We start from the raw sequence: 25,790 nt of genomic DNA, 5'->3' as shown, positions 1-25,790 counted from the left end.
TACTAGTTAGATGGACCTTCAGATGTAGCAACACATTTTTTTCTCTTTTTTTTAAGGATTGACTCAAAGGAAATCTAGAGATCATGTATAAAATAATAAACTGTTAAGTTGTATGAAGAATGGGCAAAAATAGTTACTCTCCAAGAAAAATGACAAGCTCAAAAACTCACTTGGTATTCATTATGACATGTGCATTCCTTCAAGCAACTCATATTTATCTTTGACATCAACATGTAGAATAGCAAATATAGCGTAACATCACTTAAGACCAAAGATAATACAAATACTAAAACTTGAAAGTCATCATGTCATCCAATGTTAAAAAATCACACTTTTTTTTAGGTTTAAACGACATTCTACCCCCCAACCTATTCTAAACATGAAAAGAAAATATGCATGTAGAAATGTGAAAATGATGAAGAAAAACTAATTAGAAAGGTTACACTTAAAATGATAAAAAAAGAAAATAGTTTTTTTTTTTTTACTAAGAAGATGCGTTTTTAGAGTCACTACACTCCATATTCAGCCATCTTCGAGTCAAAAATTTGAAAGTGTATATTTATAAAGGAGAAATTAGAAAGAAGAAGTTAAGAAAAAAAAGATTGTCAAAACTTAAAAAAGAAAATGTCTAGAATTTTTTTTTTCAAACGAAGAAGATCATTTTCTAGAGTCACTACACTCCATATTCAGCCATCTTCAACACAAAACGTTAGTCACGGTTAGTCTCTACAACAAAAAATTAGTAAAACCTTAACCAAGATTCCACAATTATCAATTATTCCCTCCCCCCAACCAGAACGAAACATTGTCCTCAGTGTTTTAAAGGAAATAAGTAGAGTTTAAAAGACATCATCTAGGTGGTGCAACACAGAAGAAAATATTTACAAGCGGAGATAAATCTAATTTGCACTTCTTACTGCAGCTACTGTTACCATCATTATTTGGACACTCCAGGACAAAGGTCCTGGGGTCTGACTCTGGTCTACGCCGGATAACTGCATAATTGTGATCTACAATTTCCTAATCTGACTTATGCACGCCCTAGGCTTCCGTTTACCCTAATTTTTAACTATAAAAGAAGAACACGTCATAAGGATTAAGGGGAGTCGTCACCCAAGGAGAAAAACACAAAGAAACAAAAGAAAAACAAGATTCAAGAGAGAGATTAAGGGCTGCACAAGAGGAGAATTTTCATAAATCAATTGGGAGCTCAATCATTCTTATTCTTCTCTTGCTTTCTCGTTTTCTATTTATTTATGGGGATGTGTTTCATGGCTGAAACTTTGTTCTTTATTTTTCTTTTACAAACCATGAACTAAATTTATTTGTGGTTGAGTGATAAACAATCTTGATGGTTTATTAACTGAATATATGTGTTGCTGCATGTTTGCTGTAGCAGTTTGTTTTGATAGTATTTATTTTTATTCATTATTTCGGTTGATCACCCATTTAATGATACAAGTTAGGAGAGAGCCGCAAAAGGGTCTATCTTAGTGGAACATATCAGAACAATACTTGATCTTAAATTGAGTTTCCCGGATTGAGTTTTACTTGAGTCCCAAAAGGGTCATGCTTGATTTAAAATTAGTGATGAACTAGGCATAAGAATTCACCTTGTAGGGTAAATAGACCCTAAGTGTGTAATGCTATATCTTATGTTGGCATAGCAACTGATCATTGTTAGGTTGCATATAGATATAAGATATCCAACATGCGATGGCTGAGGATACATAAGGATTCTGCCCAGCGCTGTAGCAAATACTGCAGCAACCGAGCCAACCATTAGAAAATAGTCAAGGCCATTCAAAGAGTTTATTCACTCAACTACTATATATTCCCATTAGTTTTATCCTTGAGCTTGACGTGATAGTTTTTTTTGTTGCATTTTATTTATTGCGTTTTTATTTTAATTAGTAAATTAGTTTCATCAATTGTTTATTTTATTTTAGCACAAAATCTGCACTGTTAAGATTGCTGTAGCAAATATGATAACATCAATCCCTGTGGAGATGATCTTGAATACTCATTACTTTATTACTTGTTGTGTACACTTGCACATTGACACCAATAGCATTAGTATTTATTACCCAACATAATGCACCTGTTACATTTCAACGATGCATGTTGAGCATTTTTTCTGATATGGTTGAACGATTCCTTGAAGTCTTTATGGATGACTTTTCTTTTTTTGGTGATTCATTTGATCAATATTTACATCATCTAGCACTAGTTCTACAGAGATGTATCGAGAAAAACTTAGTCTTAAATTGGGAGAAGTGTCATTTTATGGTAAAACAAGGTATTATTCTCGGTCACATCATTTCGAGCAAAGGTATTGAGGTTGACAAAGCTAAGGTGGATCTCATTTCTAATCTTCCTCCACCCAAAACAGTACGAGAAGTAAGATCTTTCCTTGGCCATGCAAGTTTTTATAGACGTTTCATTAAAGATTTTAGCAAAGTTTTTAGACCCTTATGCAATCTACTTGCTAAGGATGTACCTTTTATCTTTAACGATTCAAGTCTTATGGCTTTTGAAAAATTAAAGCAATTGTTGACATCATCACCCATCATTCAGCCCCCAAACTGGAGCTTACCATTCGAACTCATGTGTGATGCATCTGATTATGCAGTAGGAGCAGTATTAGGACAAAGAGTTTATCGAATTCCCCATGTTATTTACTATGCTAGTATGACATTAAATGATGCACAGTTGAACTATTCAACTACTGAAAAAGAAATGTTAGCAGTAGTGTTTACCTTAGAGAAATTTCGATCTTATCTCATTGGTTGTAAAATAATTGTATTCACGGATCATGCTGCTCTTAAATATCTTCTCACAAAGAAAGATGCAAAAGCTAGACTAATTCGTTGGGTGTTATTTTTACAGGAATTCGACTTGGAATTTAAAGATAAGAAAGGCACAAAAAATGTTGTGGCAGACCATCTCTCTCGTCTCTATTTTGCCATAATTACAGAGCCATTAACATTGAATGAGTCGTTCCCAGATGAACAATTGATGAGTATGGAAGTATTACCATGGTATGCTGACATTGTTAACTATCTTGTTACAAGTCAACTTCCAGAGCATTGGACCAAGCAAGACAAAGCCAAACTTTTTTTGGAAATAAAGAATTTCTTTTGGGATGACCCGTATTTGTTCAAGTATTGTGCAGATCAAATTATTAGACGATGTGTCCCAGAAAGTGAAATTCAAAATATCCTTTCATTCTACCATGAACAAACTCGTGGAGGCCATTTCAGTGCTAAGTAAACAGCTACTAAAGTTTTACAATGTGGTTTTTATTGGCCAACTATATTTCGAGATGCTTACACTTTTTGTTCTTCATGTGATAGGTGTTAACGAATAGGGAGCATTACAATAAGGAACATGATGCCACTAAATCCAATTTTAGTGGTTGAGATTTTTGACGTATGGGGTATCGACTTCATGGGACCATTTCCCCCTTCTTTTGGCCTTCAATATATATTGGTTGCGGTTGACTATGTATCGAAATGGGTAGAAGCAATTTCATATAGAACCAATGATCACAAGGTGGTGACAGGATTTTTTAAAAGTAACATTGTTTCACGCTTTCGATTCCCTCGAACGATGATCAGTGATGGTGGTGCCCACTTTTGTAACAAAGCATTCAAAGCTCTTTTGACAAAGTATTCAATCACTCACAAAGTGGCGACCCCATATCATCCGCAAACCAGTGGCTATGTTGAGATCTCCAATTGAGAAATAAAGCGCATATTAGAAAAGACAGTGAGGCCAGACAGAAAAGATTGGTCATTAAGACTTGATGATGCATTATGGGTATATAGAACGGCTTTCAAGACCCCGATTGGGATGTCACCCTACAGGCTAGTGTATGGAAAAGTTTGCCACCTACCTGTGGAACTCGAGCATCGTACATATTGGGCCATCAAGAAATTCAACTTTGACATGCAGCAAGCTAGCTTAAAAAGAAGATTACAGCTGGCAGAACTTGAAGAAATTCGCAATTATGCATACGAAAATGCCAAGATTTACAAGCAACGAATGAAAGTCTTCCATGACAAGCAAATTATGAGAAAATCTTTCACTCCAGGTCAGAAAGTGCTTTTATTCAATTCTCGCTTGCACCTATTCCCAGATAAGTTACGCTCTCGATGGTTTGGCTCCTTTATTGTTCATACTGTTTTTCCACATGGGGCAATTGAAATTAAGGACCCAAAGAACGGTGTTACGTTTAAAGTTAATGGTCAAAGATTAAAGCCATATTTAGAGTACCAACCACATAGAGAAAACACCGAAATAAATCTGAGTGACCCACTAGATTTGAATTAATTTTTTTCTTCTTTCTTTTCGGTAATTTGATTTTTTTTCTTCTTTTTTTTATTATTCTTTTGCTAATTGAAATTATTTTTGCATAATTATGTTTGTTTAACTATTAAGTTTCTTTTATCAGTGTTAATCATGAGTGCCATATCTAAACAATTCCTCCTGAACATTCTTAAACTACTTCAACGTGTAAAATCTCATTTCAAAAGCAGATTCGATTTTGTAAAATACATCGTATTTGGGCTCTGCAACCACCAGAGTTGGTAGTCTATGTTGAGGATTTAGAAAGCCAACTCAGAGACATTGAGAGAGGTGTCTATAACATCCAGTTGGAGCTTGAGGTAAATTCAATAAGAGGACAATTTTAATTTTCTTTGTGTGTTTTAATTTGTTTTTCTGTTGGTGTGCTTTAGTTTGTTATCCCGGTAAAGTGGCGAATAATGGTACTCCGTGACAATCAAGTCGGTTACTTCAGTTTTCCCATAATAACTGATATTCTGAGGCGAAGGTATGGACATAAACGAGATTCTAGCGAAGCTTCACAAGCGATTCCCTTCACTTCCTTAGAATGCCCTCCTTACAATCTATAAAGCTCGGTTCGAACGCATGCGATTGCTCATGAGGAATAACATACATGCTGATATCCGTTGGTTAATCGAGGCTAAAGTACGATTGGCAGGTGAGTTACCTCCAAAATTTATTGCATACATGCCTAGTTGTGGTAAAGGAAATTATGCAAGAAAACGAAGAGCTCGAAGAATTTCTGTTGCTTGTCATAAGTGTGCTAGAATGAGTTGCGATAAAAAATCATGTTCTTTAGGAATGATATCTGATAACAGGGAAGATAAGATTTAATTCATTAGGGATGGCTTGAATAATGAGTCATTAAATGATATCCTTTTGTCTCTTGAAATGCATCCCAGTGGATATATGCAAGGAGCGATTCTCCTGTTATGACCATTATTCCAGAAAGAGAATGCACGATATAGTCTCAGGAATCTGACTATAAACGACCTTGTTTGCCAATTTATAAGAAAACTGGATGGGAAGCCTATCCTCGACCCATAGAGGGCGTTCAAACTGTTTCTGGACGTAAAACCAGAAGAAGATGTGAGCCATAGTCGCAACAACCTGTAAATATCCTTTTACTTCACTATTATTTTATTTCACTGTTGTTTTATCATTTGCATTATTGTCTTTAATAAATTTATTTTATCATTGTTTCCTTTTTAACTCACGAGCCATGTGCTTTACGCGTTATTTGACACTGGCATGCCACTTTATATACAGTTGTGATCCACTGTCACCAAAATTCTTAAATATGACTTTTTGTCAAGAACTTACAAATTATTTTTTAGAAATATCCCAATGGCAGTTACTCCCAATAGACAATTCAAGAACATTTGTGTGCTTTCTGGATTTAACTATGGCAAACATAAAGAGTTCATTGAGGCAGCCATAGATCTTGGTCGAAGCATAGCAGAGAGAAAACTACACTTGGTGTATGGAGGAGGTAACCGAGGGTTATCAAAATTGGTCTCAGAAGCTGCTTTTGTCAAAGGAAGCCAAGTGTTAGGCATCATCCCAAGAGCCCTAAAACCTTTGGGCAGTTTGTCTGACCCACTGACTGGAGAAGAGTTAGTCGTCTCAGGTATGTAAGAAAGAATAACTGAAATGCTTAATTATGTTGATACTTTTATTTTCCTTCTAGGAGATCTTGCAATACTAGAGGCACTTATCACACTAGCATCTTAGGCCCATTTGCACATTCACCAAAAACCCATCGGTTTGTTAAACGTCAATAACTTTTCTGATGGCTTTATCACATTTCTTAACCATGCAATAAAAAACTATTTCATTTCTTCCAATGCGAAAAAGCTTTTTATTTGTGCTCACACTGCTAATGAGCTACTTGATATGTTACAAGCTTATAGACCGGAGCTAGACCCATGGACCTTTGTGTTGGAGCATCTAAATAATGACGGTAACAGTAGCCGCAGTAAGAAGTACAAATTAAATTTAACTCTCCATCTGTAAATATTTTCTTCTGTGTTGCACTACCCAGGTGATGTCTTCTAAACTTTACCTCTTTCCTTTAAAACATTGAGGATAATGATTCGTTCTGGTTGGGGGTAGGGAATAGTCGACAATTGTGGAATCTTAGTTAAGTTTTTACTAATTTTATGTTGTAGAAACTAACTGTTGCTAACTTTTTGTGTTGAAGATGGCTGAATATAGAGTGTAGTTACTCTAGAAACGCATCTTCTTCGTTAAAAAAATAAAAAAAAATTTCTAGAAATTTTATTTTTCTTTATTAATTTTTTTACAATCATTTTTCTTCTTCTTTATAATTTCTCCTTTATAAATATACACTTTCCAATTTTTTTGAGTTGAAGATGGCTGAATATGGAGTATAGTGCCTCTAGAAACGCATCTTCTTAGTTAAAAAAAATATTTCTTTTTCTATCATTTTAAGTGTAACTTTTCTAATTAATTTTTCTGCATCATTTTCACATTTCTGCATGCATATTTTCCTTTCATGTTTAGAATAGGTTGGGGTAGAATATTGTTTAAAAAATAATTGTGTGATTTGTTTTAACATTGGATGACATGATTAATTTTAAATTTTAGTATTTGTATTATCTTTGGTCTTAAGTGATGATACTCTATGTTTGCTACTTTACATGTTGATGTCGAAGATAAATATAAGTTGCTTGAAGGAATGAACATGTCATAATAAGTACCAAGTGAGTTTTTGAGCCTATCATTTTTCTTGGAGAGTAACCCTTTTGCACATTCTTTATACAGCTTAACAGTTTATTATTTTATACATGATCTCTAGATTTATTTTGAGTTAACCCTTAAAAAAAAAGTTGTTGTAAAATTAAAAAGAAAAGAAAAGAAAAAATGTGTGTTGCTACATCTGGAGGCCCATCTAACTAAAAAATGATGGAAAGGCCATCTTTGATTCGTTTGAGCCTTTCTAGCCATCTCTTTTGTGAAATATCCATAATTAACCCTTTTGAGCTTTAAAACAAAAAAAAAAACATTTTCTTTGTCAACTTATCATCTTGACCCACTCCGATTTGGAGTATTACCCGATGTCTTATAAGTTTCATCACCTATTTATGTTTGAGAAAAATGTAAATAATTATTTTGTTCAGTGACGTTGTGCCAAACAAAAGCAAAAAAAAAAATTATTGTTTAAAAAAAAAGAAAAAAATAACAATAATAGGTGAAATCCACCTTGTAACTTCCAAAAAAAAAAAATCTCTGCATTTTTCTCAAACATACACTTTGTTTTCCTTATTTCCCCTCATTTATTAGCCATGTCCCTAGCCTACATTACGTCCTAATAAAAGTCCTTCTTGATTTTAGGGAACTATAGTCTGAAGTAGAAGTTAGTTATATGGGCTAAAAAGATTTAGTGGTGCATAAAACAAATAAAATAAAAATAAATAAGTTGGTTTGACTAGCATTTTTGTTTGACTTGAGATCGTATTATTTTTAAGCTGAGGACATATTTCTTTCATCTTGGTGAGAGCATGTAATATCACTTTTTTATTATTTTCTCTCAATTACCATTCATTGGAGTGACTATTTTTATTGGGTTTAATTTCTTTATGAGAGTGTCACTACTTCCAGTGAGATTTTGGGGTTTGACATGTCATTCTTGAAAGGAGTTATGACAAAGTCTACTGGGCTGATTCATGTGGATGGTTGATGTAGGTGTGATGTTTCTTTAGACTGGAGACAATGATTATACTTTTATTTGATTACTATCATTAGTCTGATTGAATAAACATGATTGTTAAAAAAAAAATCATTTTGGATTTGAATTTTTTTTTCGCTTTATTTGCTAGGGACTAACAATAAGCTAGTTAGGGGGTGTGTTGAGTGTTAGAAAATGTATATTTATAAAGGAGAAAATCGTCATTTTACATTTCAAGTTTTACTAATACCCTTACTTTTATGTATTTAAACTTCTTGTCATTTAATTATGTGTGTTGTATTATAATTAAGTATTTTATGTATGTTAGGGGCATCATAGTTATTTCATAATGAATGAGAGATCAGACGGCAAAACGGACATCACTTTTGAACTCAGGACGCTCGAAAACCTTAAGAGGAGCATAAAAGGAAAAATGACACTATTCACATGTACGGTACTGTCTATGTTACTGTTCATGACACTGTTAACATAGACGAATCGATGACATGGCATTGACCGATGATGTGGCATTGGCTGATGAGGTGTCACGATCCTGTTAGATTAAAATTCTTATGTACTGTTGATCGATGACGTGGCAGCATATCAGTGGACCAAAAATCTCGCGTACGGTACATGCATTACACAGGATTATTTTCGACCAAACTGCGTCACTATTCAACCCGGGTCAAACCGTGTTACTGTTCAAACCATGTGGTCAAACTGCATACTGTTGACTGATGACGTGGTGCAATCCTGAGCGTCCGAAATATTTTTGATCTGATGGCCATGATTTACTCAATGTAGCTATAAAAAGGGGGCTCTTGTTGAGTGTTAGAAAATGCATATTTATAAAGGAGAAAACCGTCATTTTACATTTTAAGTCTTACTAACAACCCTTACTTTTATATATTTAACCTTCTTGTGATTTAATTACATGTGTTTTATTTTAATTAAGTATTTTATGTATTTTAGGGGCATTATAGTCATTTCACAATAAAGGAGAGATCAGACGGCAAAACGGACATCACTTTTGAACTCAGGACGGTCGAAAACCTTAGGAGGAGCATAAAAGGAAAAATGGCACTATTCACATGTACGGTACTATTCACGTGTACGGTACTGTATACGTTACTGTTCACGACACTGTTCACATAGACGGATGATGACGTGGCATTGACCGATGATGTGGCATTGACTGATGAGGTGTCACGATCCTGTTGGACTAAAATTCTTATGTACTGTTGATGGTGACGTGGCAGCATATCAGTGGACGAAAAATCTCGCGTACGGTGCATGCATCACACAGGATTATTTTCAACCAAACCGCGTTACTGTTCATCCGGGTCAAACCGCGTTACTGTTCAAAGTCGGGTCAAACCGTGTTACTGTTCATCCGCGTGGTCAAACCGTGGACTGTTGACTGATGACGTGGCGCAATCCTGAGCGTCCAAACTGTTTTTAATCCGATGGCCATGATTTACTCCATGTATCTATAAAAAGGGGGCCTCCCCCCCCTAATTTGATATCTCTGAATCCATTTTTGGGATCCATTTTCTGTAATTCCCTCTCCATCTTGTATTTTCTTCGTATTTTAATAAATTTCCATTTTGCCCCTAGTTCAATTATGAGTGGCTAATTTTCTTTCAAGCTTGGGTTGAAGGTGAAGTCTCAACATGTGTCATGGGCTTAATTTGGTAAATTTATTTTCTCTTCCCCTCTAGTTTTTGTGGATGTTTTGACTTCTCGTCGACAAATAATACTAATCTTGTCTAGTACCGCCTTGGTTACACCGGCTCTCTAGTATAAGGTTATTATTATTTGGCACGATAAGCCCTTAGCACCATATTGATTAGAGCGTGGTTCATGAGGTGTGGATTCCCCCCTCATGATTTAATTGGCATTAATACGGATTATTTAGCCCATGATGCATGTTGATACGGATCCAGATATCCAAGTACGTCATTTCAATAGAATTCTCTTCAATTTATTCTCACCATTTCAATACCAATTTTAGAATTTATTCTCGCCATTTTAATTTAAGTTTTAGCATATTCCAATCATTTCCACCACAAATCCAATCACCCATTCACAAAAATTAATTCTACACAATTAAAATCCACCTCCTCGTGGGATCGACACTCGTCACCATTAATCTATACTACAACAGATTCGTGCGCTTGCGAGTACATTAAAATTTGCACAACAGCTCTCTCCCCCTAATTGGATAGTTCTGAATCCATTTTTGGACTCCATTTTCTGTAATTCCCTCTCCATATTGTATTTTCTACGTATTTTAATAAATTCTTATTTTGCCCTTAGTTCAATTATGAGTAGCTAATTTTCTTTCAAACTTGGGTTGAAGGTGAAGTCTCAACATGTGTCATGGGCTTTATTTGGTAAATTTATTTTCTTTTCCCCTCTATTTGTTGTGGATGTTTTGACTTCTAGTCGACAAATAATAATAATCTTGTCTAGATACCGCCTTGGTTTCACCGGCTCTTTAGTACAAGGTTATTATTATTTGGCACGATAAGCCCTTAGCACCATATTGATTAGAGTGTGGTTCATGAGGTGTGGATTCCCCCCTCATGATTTAATTGGTATTAATAAGGAATATTTAGCCCATGATGCATGTTGATACGGATCCAGATACCTAAGTACGTCATTTTAATAGATTTCTATTCAATTTATTCTCGCCATTTAAATTCCAATTTTAGGATAATCCAAATCATTTTCACCACAAATCTAACCACCCTCATACAAAATTAATTCTATATATAATTAAAATCCATCTCCTTGTGGGATCGACATTCGTCACCGTTGATCTATTCTACAATAGATTCATGCACTTGCGAGTTTAATAAATTTTGCACAATAGCAAGTAAATTGCATAAGGGTCTAGAAACTTTGCTAAAATTTTTAATGAAACGTCTATAAAAACCAGCATGCTTAATGAAAGATCTTACTTCTCTGACTGTTTTAGGTAGAGGAAGATTGGAAATGAGATACACCTTGGCTTTATCAACCTCAATACCTTTGCTCGAAATGATGTGACCAAGAACAATACCTTATTTTACCAAAAAATGGCACTTCTCCCAATTTAAGACCAAGTATTTCTCTATACATCTCTACAGAACTAGTGTTAGATGATGTAAACATTGATCAAATAAGTCACCAAAAATAGAAAAGTCATCTATAAAGACTTTAAGGAATCGTTCAACTATATCAGAAAAAATGTTTAACATGCATCGTTGAAATGTAGCAAGTGCATTACATAATCCAAATGGCATCCTCCTATATGCAAAAGTGTCAAAAGGGCAAGTGAAAGCGGTCTTCTCTTAATCTTTTAGTGCTATGGGAATTTGATTATATCCCAAGTAGCCATCTAGAAAACAATAAAATTCATGACCTAGTAATCTATCAAGCATTTGATCGATAAATGGTAAAGGAAAATGGTCTTTACGTGTGACAGAATTCAACTTTCTATAATCAATGCATACACGTCATCATGTAGTCACTCTAGTGGGTATAAACTCATTATCAGTATTGGTAACTATTGAGTGTTAGAAAATGTATATTTATAAAGGAGAAAATCATTATTTTATACTTCAAGTTTTACTAACACCCTTACTTTTATGTATTTAACCTTCTTTTGATTTAATTCCGTGTGTTTTATTTTAATTAAGTATTTTATATATTTTAGGGGCATCATAGTCATTTCACAATGAACGAGAGATCAGACGGCAAAACGGACATCAATTTTGAACTCAGGACGGTTGAAAAGGAGCATAAAAAGAAAAATGGCACTGTTCACATGTACGGTACTATTCACGTATACGGTACTGTCTACGTTACTGTTCACGACACTGTACACATAAACGGATCGATGACATGGCATTGACCGATGATGTGGCATTGACTGATGAGGTGTCACGATCTTGTTAGACTAAAATTCTTATGTACTGTTGATGGTGACGTGGTAGCATATCAGTGGACCAAAAATCTTGCGTACGGTACATGCATCACACAGGATTAATTTCAACCAAACTGCGAAACCATGTTACTGTTCATCCGCGTGGTCAAACCTCGTACTGTTGACTGATGACGTAGCGCAATCCTGAGCGTCCAAACTGTTTTTAATCCGATGGCCATGATTTACTCCATGTATCTATAAAAAGGGGGCCTCCCCCCCCTAATTTGATATCTCTGAATCCATTTTTGGGATCTATTTTCTGTAATTCCTTCTCCATCTTGTATTTTCTACGTATTTTAATAAATTTCTATTTTGCCCCTAGTTCAATTATGAGTAGCTAATTTTCTTTCAAGCTTGGGTTAAAGGTAAAGTCTCAACATGTGTCATGGGCTTTATTTGGTAAATTTACTTTCTCTTCCCCTCTAATTTTTGTGGATGTTTTGACTTCTCATCGACAAATAATACTAATCTTGTCTAGTATCGCCTTGGTTTCACCGGCCCCCTAGTACAAGGTTATTATTATTTGGCAGGATAAGCCCTTAGCACCATATTGATTAGAGTGTGGTTCATGAGGTGTGGATTCCCCCCTCATGATTTAATTGGCATTAACAAAGATTATTTAGCCCATGATGCATGTTGATACGGATCCAGATACCCAAGTACGTCATCTCAATAGATTTCTCTTCAATTTATTCTCGCCATTTCAATTCCAATTTTAGAGTTTATTCTCGCCATTTCAATTCCAATTTTAGGATAATCTAAATCATTTTCACCACAAATCCAACCACCAATTTACAAAATTAATTCTACACACAATTAAAATCCACCTCCTCGTGGGATCGACACTCGTCACCATTAGTCTATTCTACAATAGATTCGTGCACTTGCGAGTTTAATAAAATTTGCACAATAGTAACTACTGTGACTCCTGACTTTTTAGGGACAACTTGCACAAGACTGACCCATGAACTATCAAAAATAGGGTAAATGATACATGCATCTAATAGCTTAAGGACTTCAGTTCTAACAATTTCTTTCATGTTAGGGTTCAACCGACGTTGCATTTCCTTAGTAGGTTTAGCATTTTCATCAAGGTGAATGTAATGCATGCAGTCTATTGGGTTTATACCTTTTATGTCGGCTATGGTCCATCATAATGCTCATTTGTGCTCTTTTAAAACATCCAACAACTTACCTTTTTGTTCGTCATTTACGGATGATGAGATGATTACTGGCAAAATGTTTTCTTCTCCCAAAAATGCATATTCCAAAGTGTTGGGTAATGGTTTGAGCTCGAGTTTCGGTGGTGATTCTGATGATGGGTTGAGTTTCTTCTCTGATGGTGTTAGTTGTTCAATTCTTGACTTCTATTTATTAGTATCCATGGATGGTGCTGACTCAAGTAGAGCGTTGACCACATTGACTGATCTGTCAATATCAAAATCAAAACCAAAATGAGTTAAACATGTTCGTAAAGGGTCATCACTAAGGTTTGAAAGGAAAGTATTATCAACTAATGCTTCTATTAAATCCACATGAACAATTCTATCATCTGCATTGTGAGGTTGCTTGGCAATGTTGAAGATGTTTAGCTCCATAGCCATGTTACCAAAGGACAACTGCATATTTCCAGTCATACATTGAATGTGAGCATCGGCAGTTGCCAAGCAAGGTCGGCCTAGGATAATGGGGATGTGCTTCCTTGAATCCTGGATTGGTTGAGTGTCAATTACAATTAAATCAATAGGAAAATAAAATTTGTCTACCTGGATAAGCACGTCCTCAACAATACCACGAGGTATTTTTGTGGACAGATTTGCAAGCTGTAACACCATTGAAATTGGGTGTAATTCTCCCAGTCCAAGTTTCATAAATACTGAGTAGGGTAACAAATTTATACTAGCTCCTGAATCCAACAAAGCATTCTCAATTGTGTGGTTCCCTATATTACATGAGAGCAGTTGATGTAAAAACTACATTTCTTCATGGGGAACTTAAAGAAGAAATTTATATGCTCCAGCCAGAAGGTTTTGCTGAAATAGGAAAGGAGAACTTGGTTTGCAGGTTGAATAAATCTCTATACGGTCTCAAAAAGGCGCTGAAGTGTTGGTATAAGAGATTTGATTCCTTCATCATGAGCCTTGGATACATCGGCTCAGTTCAGACCATTGGATAGACCATTGTGCATATTACAAGAGGTTTAAAGATAATGATTTTATCATTTTACTGTTGTATGTGGATGACATGTTGGTACCAGGCCCCAACAAATATCGAGTCCAAGAACTAAAGGCATAATTGGCTAGGGAGCTTGAAATGAAAGACTTAGGATCAGCAAATAAGATTATAGGAATGCAAATTCACCGAGACAGAAATAATAGGAGGACTTGGCTTTCTCAGAAGAACTACTTGAAGAAAATCTTGTGGCGCTTCAATATACAAGATTGTAAGTCAAGTTCTACCCCACTTCCTATTAATTTCAGGTTATCGTTAAGTATGTGTCCTGGCAATGAAGCAAAGAGGAAAGAGATGTCTCGAGTACCGTATACATCAGCAAGGGAAGTTTAATGTTTGCTATGATTTGTACAAGACCAGACATTGCACAAGCAGTGGGAGCGGTCAGTCCATACATGCTGAATCATGGTGGAGAACATTGAAAAATTGTAAAGAGGATTCTGAGATACATCAGAGGAACTCCAATGTTGCATTATGTTATAGAGGATCAAAATTTACTGTCAGGGGCTACGTGGATTCAGATTTTGCAGGAGACCTTGATAAAAGGAAATCCAATACTAGCTATGTGTTTACACTTGCAAGATGAGCTGTAAGCTGGGTTTCGAAACTACAGACCGTTGTGGCTCTATCTACAACAAAAGCAGAATACATGGTAGCTGCACAAGCTTGCAAGGAATCTATTTGGATACAAAGGTTATTGGAGGAGTTCGGGCACAAATAAGAGAAAATATCTGTATTTTGTGACAGTCAAAGTGCCTTTCACATTGCAATGAATCCAGCCTTTCATTCCAAGACAAAGCACATAAGACTTCAATATCACTTCGATCGAGAAATAGTAGAAGACGAAAATATGGATTTGCAGAAAATCCATACAAAGGAGAACCTAACAGATGTTATGACCAAACAAATCAATACTGACAAGTTTGTATGTAGTAGATCCTCTTGTGGCCTAGCAGAAACGTAGACAGCATAACAATGGCGAAACAGAAAGGATGGTGTGGAGATTGATTGATCATTAATCAAATCTCCAAGTGGGAGAATGTCAAAGTCATGGTTGGCACCACCCTTATAGATGGGCAATGCCAAACCATCAACATTTTCAACACGGCCCACCATTTTTTGTGTGCCGAACTGCTTGAAGAAGAAAAAAGAGAAAAAAGAACAAAAGAAGAAAGAAAAAGCCAAAAGATTTGAAAGGAAAAATAATAAAATATTAATAATATTATTTTATTGGAAAAAAAGGAGGGGAAATGAAGCCTATAAATAGAAGGCTTCAATTCCCCTCTCGGCATCCCATTCTTCAGTTTTTCAATCTTTTGTGAGAGAGGAAAAATTAAGAGTTTTAATACTCTTGTGTAATTAGTGAGCGAGAGATTGGGTGTATAGGGGTTCTGGGAAGTGAGCTAAAATATTACAATACTTGTAATCCTCATATCACTAGTGAAATATTTTTCTTCTGTATTCACCCGTGAACGTAGGCTAAAAGCCGAACCACGTAATTTTATGGTGTTCTCTTTTGTGCTTGTTCTTTATTTTTTTTCTAATTTCATTTTAGCTGTGACCCTGCTTCACCCATCAATTTCCTAACAAATCCAGTATCATATAATTATAAAAACAAATATAGAAACTAAAAAACAAATAGAGACTATATTTTGTGCTTACATATGGTGGTATTTGCACTTGGAACATTTACACCGAGCCAGCAAGCTTGCCCTTCAAAAACTAAATCCTTGCTCAGAATTATACACAAAGCACGCTTTGCAAAGCAGTTCTTGTCTTGCAACTAGGCTTACCAATGTAGTTCTTGTTAAATCAATACTTATTGCAGCCCAAGTATCACCATTTTCATTAGTTGGCTGCAAAGAACAGAAACAAAAAATTCAAATCAAAGGTAAAGCTAAAAAAATTGGCTTTTAAAGTAAAGAAAAAAGGCAAAGCCTTAAAAAATTCCCAAGTATCACCATTTTCACTCATTGGTTCAATCTCGATTTTATGTTTACAATCACATTTCTCATAAATATGATCACTTACAGAAAATTCCCACAATCGCACATGCAATATTTCTTATAAATATGATAACTTGGTTTACTATAATATTGGATACCCAACAAAGACTAGTTGAAAATTCTCTAAAGGTTCAAATCTTGGCCCTTTAAAGTCATTTAAACTCAAATATAAAACATGTGTCTAATCAAAATGCTTACGCATGAATATATTAAAGAACCATCATTTCAAAGGGAAAATTTTGAACAAAGAATTAAAAATTTTAACAAATAGAATTTGACAATCCAACATTCAGAAATTGATATTCTAAAGCATTCTTTTAGAAAGAATCTAAATAATTTGATTATCAAAATATAAAATGAAATCTTTACAAATATCTAGTTAACATCAAACCCTGCAAAATATGTCTTAGAATTAAACTATAAGTGAATGATGAGATATTTCATTTAAAAGCTTAAGGACTAATCTTTTTAAATAACTATTAAGCTTCTCAGTAAGGGAAACCTTCCATTCTATTTTTCTTTCTTTTCTTTCTAGGAATTCAATAGCTCTCTCAATTAGTTTAGGCTGCCTTGTAAAATCACAAACAATATTTTCTCTCTCTAGTAAAATAATTTACATTAACTTGTATTAAAACAGACACATTTTTATATATTCAAATCTACAAGACAATATTTTCAATAGCAAACTTGAACTACTGCAGCCAATATTGTTGTATTTAATATATTCAAAGGCAAGCCTGCTCTAAACACTGTGTAAAGATCTAATTGGTCCGTGCAAGGGTACTGAAGTGAAGGTTACTTGGTCATGTTCTAATACAAGTTAAAGGTAATTCTAATTACCGAACACAAGCAACCTTAATACAAATAATAGCATGGCTGGATTGCATTATCCTTCTCTATTGACATGGCGACTTAAACTTTAGACTCATTTGTTCGAATTTTGTAAATACTTTGTAATCACTGCCAATAAAAATAAAAGAGCCTAAATAAATATTGCAATCTACTGAAAAATAGAAACTATTTTGGTCTTTGCCCCCATATGTTCTCCACTACACCATGTAAGATATAGAAAAAAAAAAGAAGAGACAAAACTCCAATAAAGTAAAAAATACTGAATAACATCATTTCATTTGATTCCTAATATGTACATCCAACCAGTTCAACTTTATAATGCTAAAATTAAACCATAAATTAAAACCAATTGAATAAAAATGGATAACTTCAGGAACATGCCTTCACAAAGGAAATAAGAAAAACACACCACAAAAGATTAACTTTCTATATGTTTCCAAGACGCCGTATAGCTTCAGGGCTCCTAGAAACCTATTATCTTTCTCCTTTGTCCATCATTCATGTTGCTTCCTTTTCTACCATTAACCAAAATTCACAATTCATATATTTTATCCTTAACAGCTATTTCATATCACCAAAATTTTTTTTAAAAAATAAATAAAGAAGAAGAGGAGACATAAAATATAAAAGTAATCAAAGGTTTCTACTTAATGTAGGGGTCCATAACCCAAAAACCGAGCCTTAGCCCTAACCCTCAAAATCTATCACAATACCCAGACCCTAGCCTTGACCCTCAGAATCAAACATAATTCCACCAAAATCAAAGAGTTTACCTGCAATGACCATGGAGAAGAGCGAAGGAGCGATAACAAGCAGGTCTAGGAGAGCGATTATAAAATTTAATAGAGTGGAATAAGCCAGTGAATGGGTCTATGAAAGTAAAGTGAGCAAAACGGCAATGGAGAGTGACCCATTTCAAGCAAAATAAAGAGAGCTTAAGCAAAAAGAAGAGCCGCGAGAGACCAAAGACATGACGTGAGCGCCTCTACAAGTGTTTGAAAATAAGGGAAAATCATGTTTTAGCATGACTGTTTTAATATTAACCGTCATTAATTAACTAAAAAATCCAATATCTCCAATAATGATGGTTTTTTTCAAAACGGTCATTGTAGGATATACATTTATGACTGTTGTTGAAATAACGGTCATTAAATATTTTTCGTGACTGTTGTTAAAAAGAACGGTCATCATACATGAGTCGTATTTATATTTTTGTAGTAGTAATTTAATGACCGTTTTTAAATATAACCGTCATTAAAAGTAATAGCTTCACATTTAATGACGGTTACATAATAGAACCGTCATTATAAACCTTGAATTTTTAATGACCGTTTTTATAATAGAACCGTCATTATAAACCTTGAACTTTTAATGACCGTTTTTATAATAGAACCATCATTATAAACCTTGAACTTATAAACCTTGAACTTTTAATGACCGTTTTTATAATAGAACCGTCATTATAAACCTTGAACTTTTAATGACCATTTTTATAAATAACCGCCATTAAAAATAAAATTATGTTTTAGCTCACATTTAATGACGGTTATATAATTGAACCATCATTATAAATTTCAAATTTTTAATGACCATTTTTTTAAATAACCTTCATTAAAAGTAAAATTATATTTTAAAGTAACATTTAATGACGGTTATAGAATAGAACCGTCATTGTAAATGCTAGATATTATGACCGTTTATATAATAACAGTCATCAAATATTTTTAATGACAGTTGTTAATAAAAACCGTCATAACTTATGGGTTATTATTTTAAATTTTTGTAGTAGTGGAAATTTAGATGGTGAAGTGCACACGGAAAATGGAAGGAGATCTAATAAATGTAGTGATTATCATGCACAAACATAAGCTCCACTGAGTGGTTGTCAAATGAACTTTTTTTAGTCAGCCAAGTTAAATTGACGGAAAGTAGAAGGATAAAAAATCAATTTTTACAAATTGCGTTTCCATCAATTTACCTTGACTATGCAATGATATAAAGGCTTAAAAATTTTCAAAGCACAGCTCCTTGGTGCCACTTGCCGATGTAATAACTAATAACAGTACATAGTTTGATATTCATCGAGAAGCACATCATTTGGAGAATAAATACTTTCACACTAAAGTGTTGCACTCGATTATTAGGAATTGACATTTTAACAAATTTAATGTGTCCACAAACAATATTAAATTAGATGAGTCCTACTGAAGAACTCGCCAGAATTGTGTTTTAATTATTGTATTTTAAATATTGTTATAGTAAGGTTATATGATGAGATAATAAATATTAATCGAAAGGGGATCGTTAGACTTAATCGATTAACTGGAAATGAAAGTTGTGAAATATAATTAAAAATTAATGGCTAACTTGTCAATTCTTTTAGTGCATTGGACCAAAGAATCATAATAGAAGCAGCAGCGTCTGGTGCCAGGAAGTTTTTAACAGAAATTTTCCATTTTTCTAGTTCACTTCTTCCTCTTGTTTTGGTGGCTGAAGAGATTCTTCATCTTCGTCTTCCTTGTCCTTTTCGATGTCTACTTCTTCCACTTCATCCGCACCAAGGAGATGTGTCCACAAACAGTAATAAATTTGGTGAGTCTTATTGAGAACACCAAATTTGTTTGTTAAATATTTATGATAACACAAAAATAATATTATCACTTTTCTTTTATTTATATGTAGGACTTAACTATGGTACAACTGTAGTACTATATCACAGTTGCGTCTAATTATTGGATCCAACTACTTAGTTATTAGATCTCTTACCATAACTGAATCAAATAATTAGGTGTAGCTGTGGTATGATATTCGGCTACCCTCGTTACAGAGGGAAGCCAGAAACGACATGCTTGTGTGCCGTTTTGAAGTTTTAGATTTGAGAATTAAAAACAAATTTTACCATTAAAAATTAATAAAAGCTAATCAAAACAAATTAAAAATCTAAATTCTTATCCCTCCCCTCACTCACCCCTAGGGATGGCAATTGTACCCGCAAACCCGCCAAAACCCGCCCGTTGCGGGTAATTTTACCCATTGCGGGTGGGTTTAGTATTATAAATTAGAACCCGCACATGGATGCGGGTGGGTTTGGTATTAACCTTATATCCGGTGGATACCCGCATGGATATCTACCAAACCCGCAATATTTTTTCCAAATATTTTTAATTTAATTTTTAATCTAAAAATGTATAAAGAAAATAATGTCATTAATCAAATTACCAAATAGCCAAAGGCTCAAAGTTGTGTATGTGTGTATGTGGCCCATCTCCTATTCTAAAATTATAACCTAAAGAAAACTAAAGGCATTTCCCTTCGAATTAGTATTTAAAAATATTAATCTTAATTATTATTATAGGCATTGTGTTGGATGGGTGCTTATGGTGGTGAATGAAATGAATATCTTCTCTTGGAGCTTGTTTTAAATGATAATATGAAATGTAATTATTATTTTTAGATACTAGTTTGTGTTTTTTAAATAGATTTGCGTAATTTATACTTAAATTTGAGAATTTGTGTTGAATTGATGTGAAAATTTTAATTTTTCATTTACATTGTTTTAAATATAAAATTGAGTATGTTATATGAAATTTGAGGTTATTATTATAAATTTATATATTAAACATTTGTGATTTTAAATACGAAAACCCGCAAAAAATCCGCCGGATACCATTGCGGGTTTGGTAATTGTTAAAACCTGCTGCGGGTGGGTTTTTTAAAAAAAATTAAAACCCGCTGCGGGTTGCGGGTGGGTTTGATAATTTAAATTTTGTGCGGGTTTGGGTTTGGTAATGGCAAACCCACTGCGGGCGGTGCCCATTACCATCCCTACTCACCCCCTCTCTCTCACCCGCTCTGTCCCTCTCGGCTCTCACTCTCACCCACGAAGCTCGTTCCCCTCTCACTCACCCACAAGCTCACTGTCAATGTTTTACTCATATCTCAGCTAACGCATCATCAAAACCGCAACCATGACGCTGGGCTTAGGAGGATCCAGTGTCGTGGGTCAGTTTCTTCTTTGATCTTGCCCTTTTTTGTTCAATCTATTTATGCCCTTGATTGATTTATTCTCTTTGTTTTGTTGTGTTTCTTGTTCTGGCAAAATCTATCGCAGCTGTTGCTTTTATTATTTTATAATTTTTTTTGGGTGGTTTTGTGTACTCTTATGAACATTCTTTTTGGCATAAATGCATCTGGGTTACTACGTTTGATTGTTAATTAGACTTGATCCGTAATTCTATGCGTTTTTTGAATTTTTTTTCGGGAAATTAAGTTAATTTAGTTTAATATTATTAGATTATTGTCACCTAAAATTAGTATATTTAATCAGTTAAAGAAATTCTTTTGACACGGCCTTTACAAAACCTTGTATGTGATACTTTGATTAGAAAAGTATTTGTTTTTATTTTTTATTTATATTTTAAAATTACTAGAAATAAGTTATTTGAAGTGTGATATTTTGTGAAATGTTAAAGCTTATGGTTTGGTTGTAATTATGTTTTTGCTTATATAATGTTTACGTCTGTTGGCACTCTTTTTTTTTTTGGTATTTAAAGTTTGCATATATGGTGTGTATTAAGATTTTCAAGTTGTTCTTCAAACATATTCTGGGTAGTTTGATATATCACACGTTTCAGTGAATTCTTTAGTTGAGGCAATTGTTTTTGGTCTTAGCTGCATTGTTAAGTTCTTTACCACATAGAATTCCCTAGTTTTCTTCTGCTAATCCAGTAATTGCAGCTTCATTCTAAGGTTCTTTATTTTCTATAAAGCATATATTGCTTCATTAACCCTCCTCTAAAATCAAACCAAACGTGACTTGTATTTGATTTTTATCCTTGAAAAATAGAATCCATCCTTTTCTTTTTCTCTTTATGCTGCTAATATGTATTTGATTCATTCCAATCTTACAGATCATTGTTGGATGCCGAATCAGCATACAATACTTACAATTATGAGAGGAAAATGAACAACCAATTGCCTGGTTCAGTTAGGCTTGAAGCTAGGAAGATTGACATAGAAACATTTGTTTAAGATAAAATTGTATCTTTTTTCTTTTTTTTTTTTGCTTAATTTGGCATTTCTATATGATCTACTCTTATTGTTGTAATGATTATTGACACACTCAACCTTTGAATATATGGATAAAAAACCTTCAAAATATTTCCATGTTCAATCATTGAGCATTAGAGTAATATCATCCAACCAACTATTACACAAAACACAACTAAAATTATACAACAAAAGAATAAGTCAATGATCAATCTGTTAAGTCTGCTCCAAACTTCTCTGTCATTATCATTTTGTTGAAGTAGCAATTGCTGAAAACTCCCTTATTGAGAACCTTTATACGATATCCAAGATGAAGAATAAGGACATAGATGGGATTGCTAGTTTGTACAAAATAAGAACCATATTACATTCCAGAAAATATAAAATTAATTAAGCATAAATATAGAAACTGGATTATAACTTACAATGTAAGAATCAAAAGGAAACGATGGATAAATATCATATCCTTGTAATTGGTATATGATCACATGTTCTTAAATAATGACCATTATTTAGTGACCATTAAAAATTAAAAAAAATTAAATAATATTACATTAAAGAACATAAAACTTACTGGATCCTTATTGCTCTCCTGCGGTGGGACTACAATATCCACCTCAGAAGATAATGGTGTTTGTACATTTGAATCCTGCAAATCCATAAAAAGATACATTAAAATTAAAATTAAAATTAAATTAATTGTAGAATAATTAAGTAAGTAGTTTAATCTTACCTTAATTGTTGTCATCTAATTCTTCTTTTTTTGGCTCATAAGAAGATAATGGTGTTTATCAAACAACGTCATACTTTTTTTGTTTCACATCCACATCATTATCAGTTTTTTTATTATTTCCATCTAAATTGTTGTTCATCTAATTCTTCAAAATCTTCGACTTTGTAGTTTTTTTTTCAAATCCTTCATTTTTATATCATGAAAAATAAATTATATTAATCATATATAATTCAAACAAAATCTACATTTCAAATAACTTATTTCTAATAATTTTAAAATATAAATACAATAAATCAAAACTTTCCTCAACATGCTAAATTTAATTAGCTAGGTAGGTGAAAAAGGTCCAAAATCGTCAAGCACACCTTCAAGTAAGGCTGGTCGGCGACATGATCGGTGATGGGCTGGTCGGCGATGGGCATGGCGTGACAGCGATGATGGCTAGTCAACGATGGGCGCGGCGTGACAACAAGTTTCGTGGGTGAGTGACAGCCTGAGAGAAACAGCTTGCTAGTGGGTGAGTGAGAGAGACAGATCGGGTGAGAGAGAGAGAGAGAGAGAGAGAGAGAGACGGAGAAAATAAGCGAGTGAGAGGGACGGGTAAGAATTTTGGAATTTTCAAATTCTTTAGATTCAAATTCTTCTTCTTCCTAATAAATCATTTCTACGCAAGAGACACGATGAGGGACCCACAAACGCGACAGAATTGGATATCCCGATATTTTAAAATGAGGAATATAATAAATCGCCTTCCAAGAGGCTTCATCAAGAATCAAGATATATAGCAAGGGGTCTCCCTCTCTCTGTCTGTTTCCTCTCTGTTCTATTCAATGAAAATGGAGACTGCACTTTGGACTGTGCCTTTCTCCATTGCTTTCTCTACAGCTATTCTAGCCGTAGCATGTGCCTGGTGGATGCTACTGAATTGGGTATGGCTAAAACCAAAGAAGCTAGAAAAGTTCCTCAGAAAGCAAGGATTCTCCGGAAACTCCTACAAAGTATTTTACGGAGACATGAAAGAGCTTGCCCAGACCACTAAAGAAGCTAAAAGCAGACCCATCAGCCTCTCCGACGATATCGCCCGGCGAATTCTGCCTTTCCACTATCATATCATCACCAATTTTGGTAAGCCTTCCTACTAATTTATCTCACTCAACTTTACTTGGTAATAATTTTATTTTGCTTATATATCAATAAAATTAAATAAGATTCAAGTTTTTTTAATTTTAAAGGAAAAAGAGAACGGAACATAAGTTGTCAATATTTATATTTCTCATTGTTATCACTTTAGTATTTAATTTTTTTTTATTTTTTTATTACACCTTTAATGTTAAAAGCGTAATTAAAAAAAGTTTTTTTTTACCGTTTTACAGTTATTATCTTAATTTCACTCTATCGGTATAATATGATTTTTTTTTTTTTATGTCAAAAGTCATGTTAGTATTCAACAATAAATTTCTAACATTAAAATCATAGTTATGTCATGAAAGTAAGAGTGATTAAAAAGTGAAGAATGGTAGGGACCAATGAGTCATTCTTCCACAAGGGAGAAGGGACTAGGGATGGCAATGGGGAGGGGAGGGGAGGGGACCGATCTCCCCGTACCCATCCCCGATATTTTGCGTATGTCCCCATCCCCTCCCCGTCCCCGTCAGAATTACTTGAGAGAATCCCCATCCCCTCCCCGAATAATAACAGGGGATCCCCGAGGGTCCCCGATCCCCGAATAACTAATACATTTTTTTTTATTTTGAGTTAATCATATTAAAATAAAAAATTCAAATAAAAATAAAGTTCGAAATATATCTTACATTAATATTTATTACAAAAGTCACATACATTAAATTAGTAAGTAACGCAACATGCAAGGGATACAAACTTATTTTACAAACTATCATGAACAAATTAATAGTCTAATACAAAATTGTTACAAATAAAATCGAATTTAGATTCAAAATTAACTTTTTCAATGGTGGCGTGGGCACTTTATAAATGTGAATTATTCCCTTTACAACACAATAGTTAAATCGGAGCAAATTAAAAGTAAATATTAGATTAGATTAGATTAGATATTAAAATTGTGATTCGTTGTGGACAATTATAACATCTAAAATTAAATAAAAAATAGATTTAAGTTTAAAATATTTAAAGAATATCAAAATTAAAAAAAAATGTTTGGCTAATAGAATCTACTCGGTCTTTTTAATGTCCTAAATAAAAATTTAGAACTTTAATTAGCTAATTAGGCCTAAAAGTTTAATAATATAAATATTTTGATATTTTTTATTTTTACCAATATTTATAATTTTATAATTTAAATTTTATAATTTATTTACTAATAATTTTAAAAAATTAAAATTAAATTAAAAATTAAAATGGGGAAATGGGTAGGGGATGGGGATTCCACCTCATCCCCGTCCCCTCCCCGAATAAGAAATTGGGTAAAAAAATTTCCCCGTCCCCTCCCCGAATAAGAAATTGGGTATGAAATTATCCCCATACCCTCCCCGAATGGGGAAAATCCCCGAGGGTACCCGTCCCCGTGGGGATTTTTGCCATCCCTAGAAGGGACCAAAAAGAAAAGAAGGTAATGGTTTTTGGAAACTTTCAACCAAGTCTGTTTCTGAAGATTTTTTTTTTTTTTGTCTTTTATAATGACAATAAAATAGTTATTTTTTTGAAAGTATGTAGATGTAAATTATATTAAATATAATTTAAAATTTTTTAAGAATAATTAAAAAAAAAAAATTTTATATTGTTCTTAGTTGACCGAAAATTATTTATAACCAACTATAAAAATTAATGTATATTAATAATGAATTTTAGGACTCCTCTTTCTCTTCTTTTGACTATTATTATTATTTTTTTAATTTATAGTTAGAATAAATATATTTTTCTGTCTCT

General features: G+C 33.7%; 1 protein-coding gene and 2 long non-coding RNA genes across 5 annotated transcripts in view; 2 read left to right on the top strand and 1 right to left on the bottom strand.

Moving 5' to 3' along the window:
• The window catches only part of LOC102611083 (cytochrome P450 CYP72A219-like), a 66,601-nt gene that overhangs the window by 37,647 nt on the left and 3,164 nt on the right, over positions 1 to 25,790 (top strand). The window lies entirely within an intron of this gene.
• On the top strand, positions 20,923 to 22,264 carry LOC102612046 (uncharacterized). Its single transcript, XR_008052791.1, has 2 exons — positions 20,923 to 21,106; positions 22,015 to 22,264. It is a non-coding gene; the product is annotated as an uncharacterized LOC102612046 (long non-coding RNA).
• Positions 22,247 to 23,875, bottom strand: LOC112496837 (uncharacterized). Of its 3 annotated transcripts, none has more exons than XR_008052795.1 (3): positions 23,252 to 23,875; positions 22,579 to 22,802; positions 22,247 to 22,491 (listed from the first exon to the last, which is right to left on the bottom strand). It is a non-coding gene; the product is annotated as an uncharacterized LOC112496837 (long non-coding RNA). The 3 variants fall into 3 exon arrangements; XR_008052794.1 differs by having other exon boundaries at positions 22,728 to 22,802; XR_008052793.1 differs by having other exon boundaries at positions 22,247 to 22,802.

The sequence above is a fragment of the Citrus sinensis genome, chromosome 3 (assembly GCF_022201045.2).
Source record: "Citrus sinensis cultivar Valencia sweet orange chromosome 3, DVS_A1.0, whole genome shotgun sequence".
Taxonomy (NCBI): Eukaryota; Viridiplantae; Streptophyta; class Magnoliopsida; order Sapindales; family Rutaceae; genus Citrus; species Citrus sinensis.
This window is presented reverse-complemented; position numbering and strand designations above follow the sequence as displayed.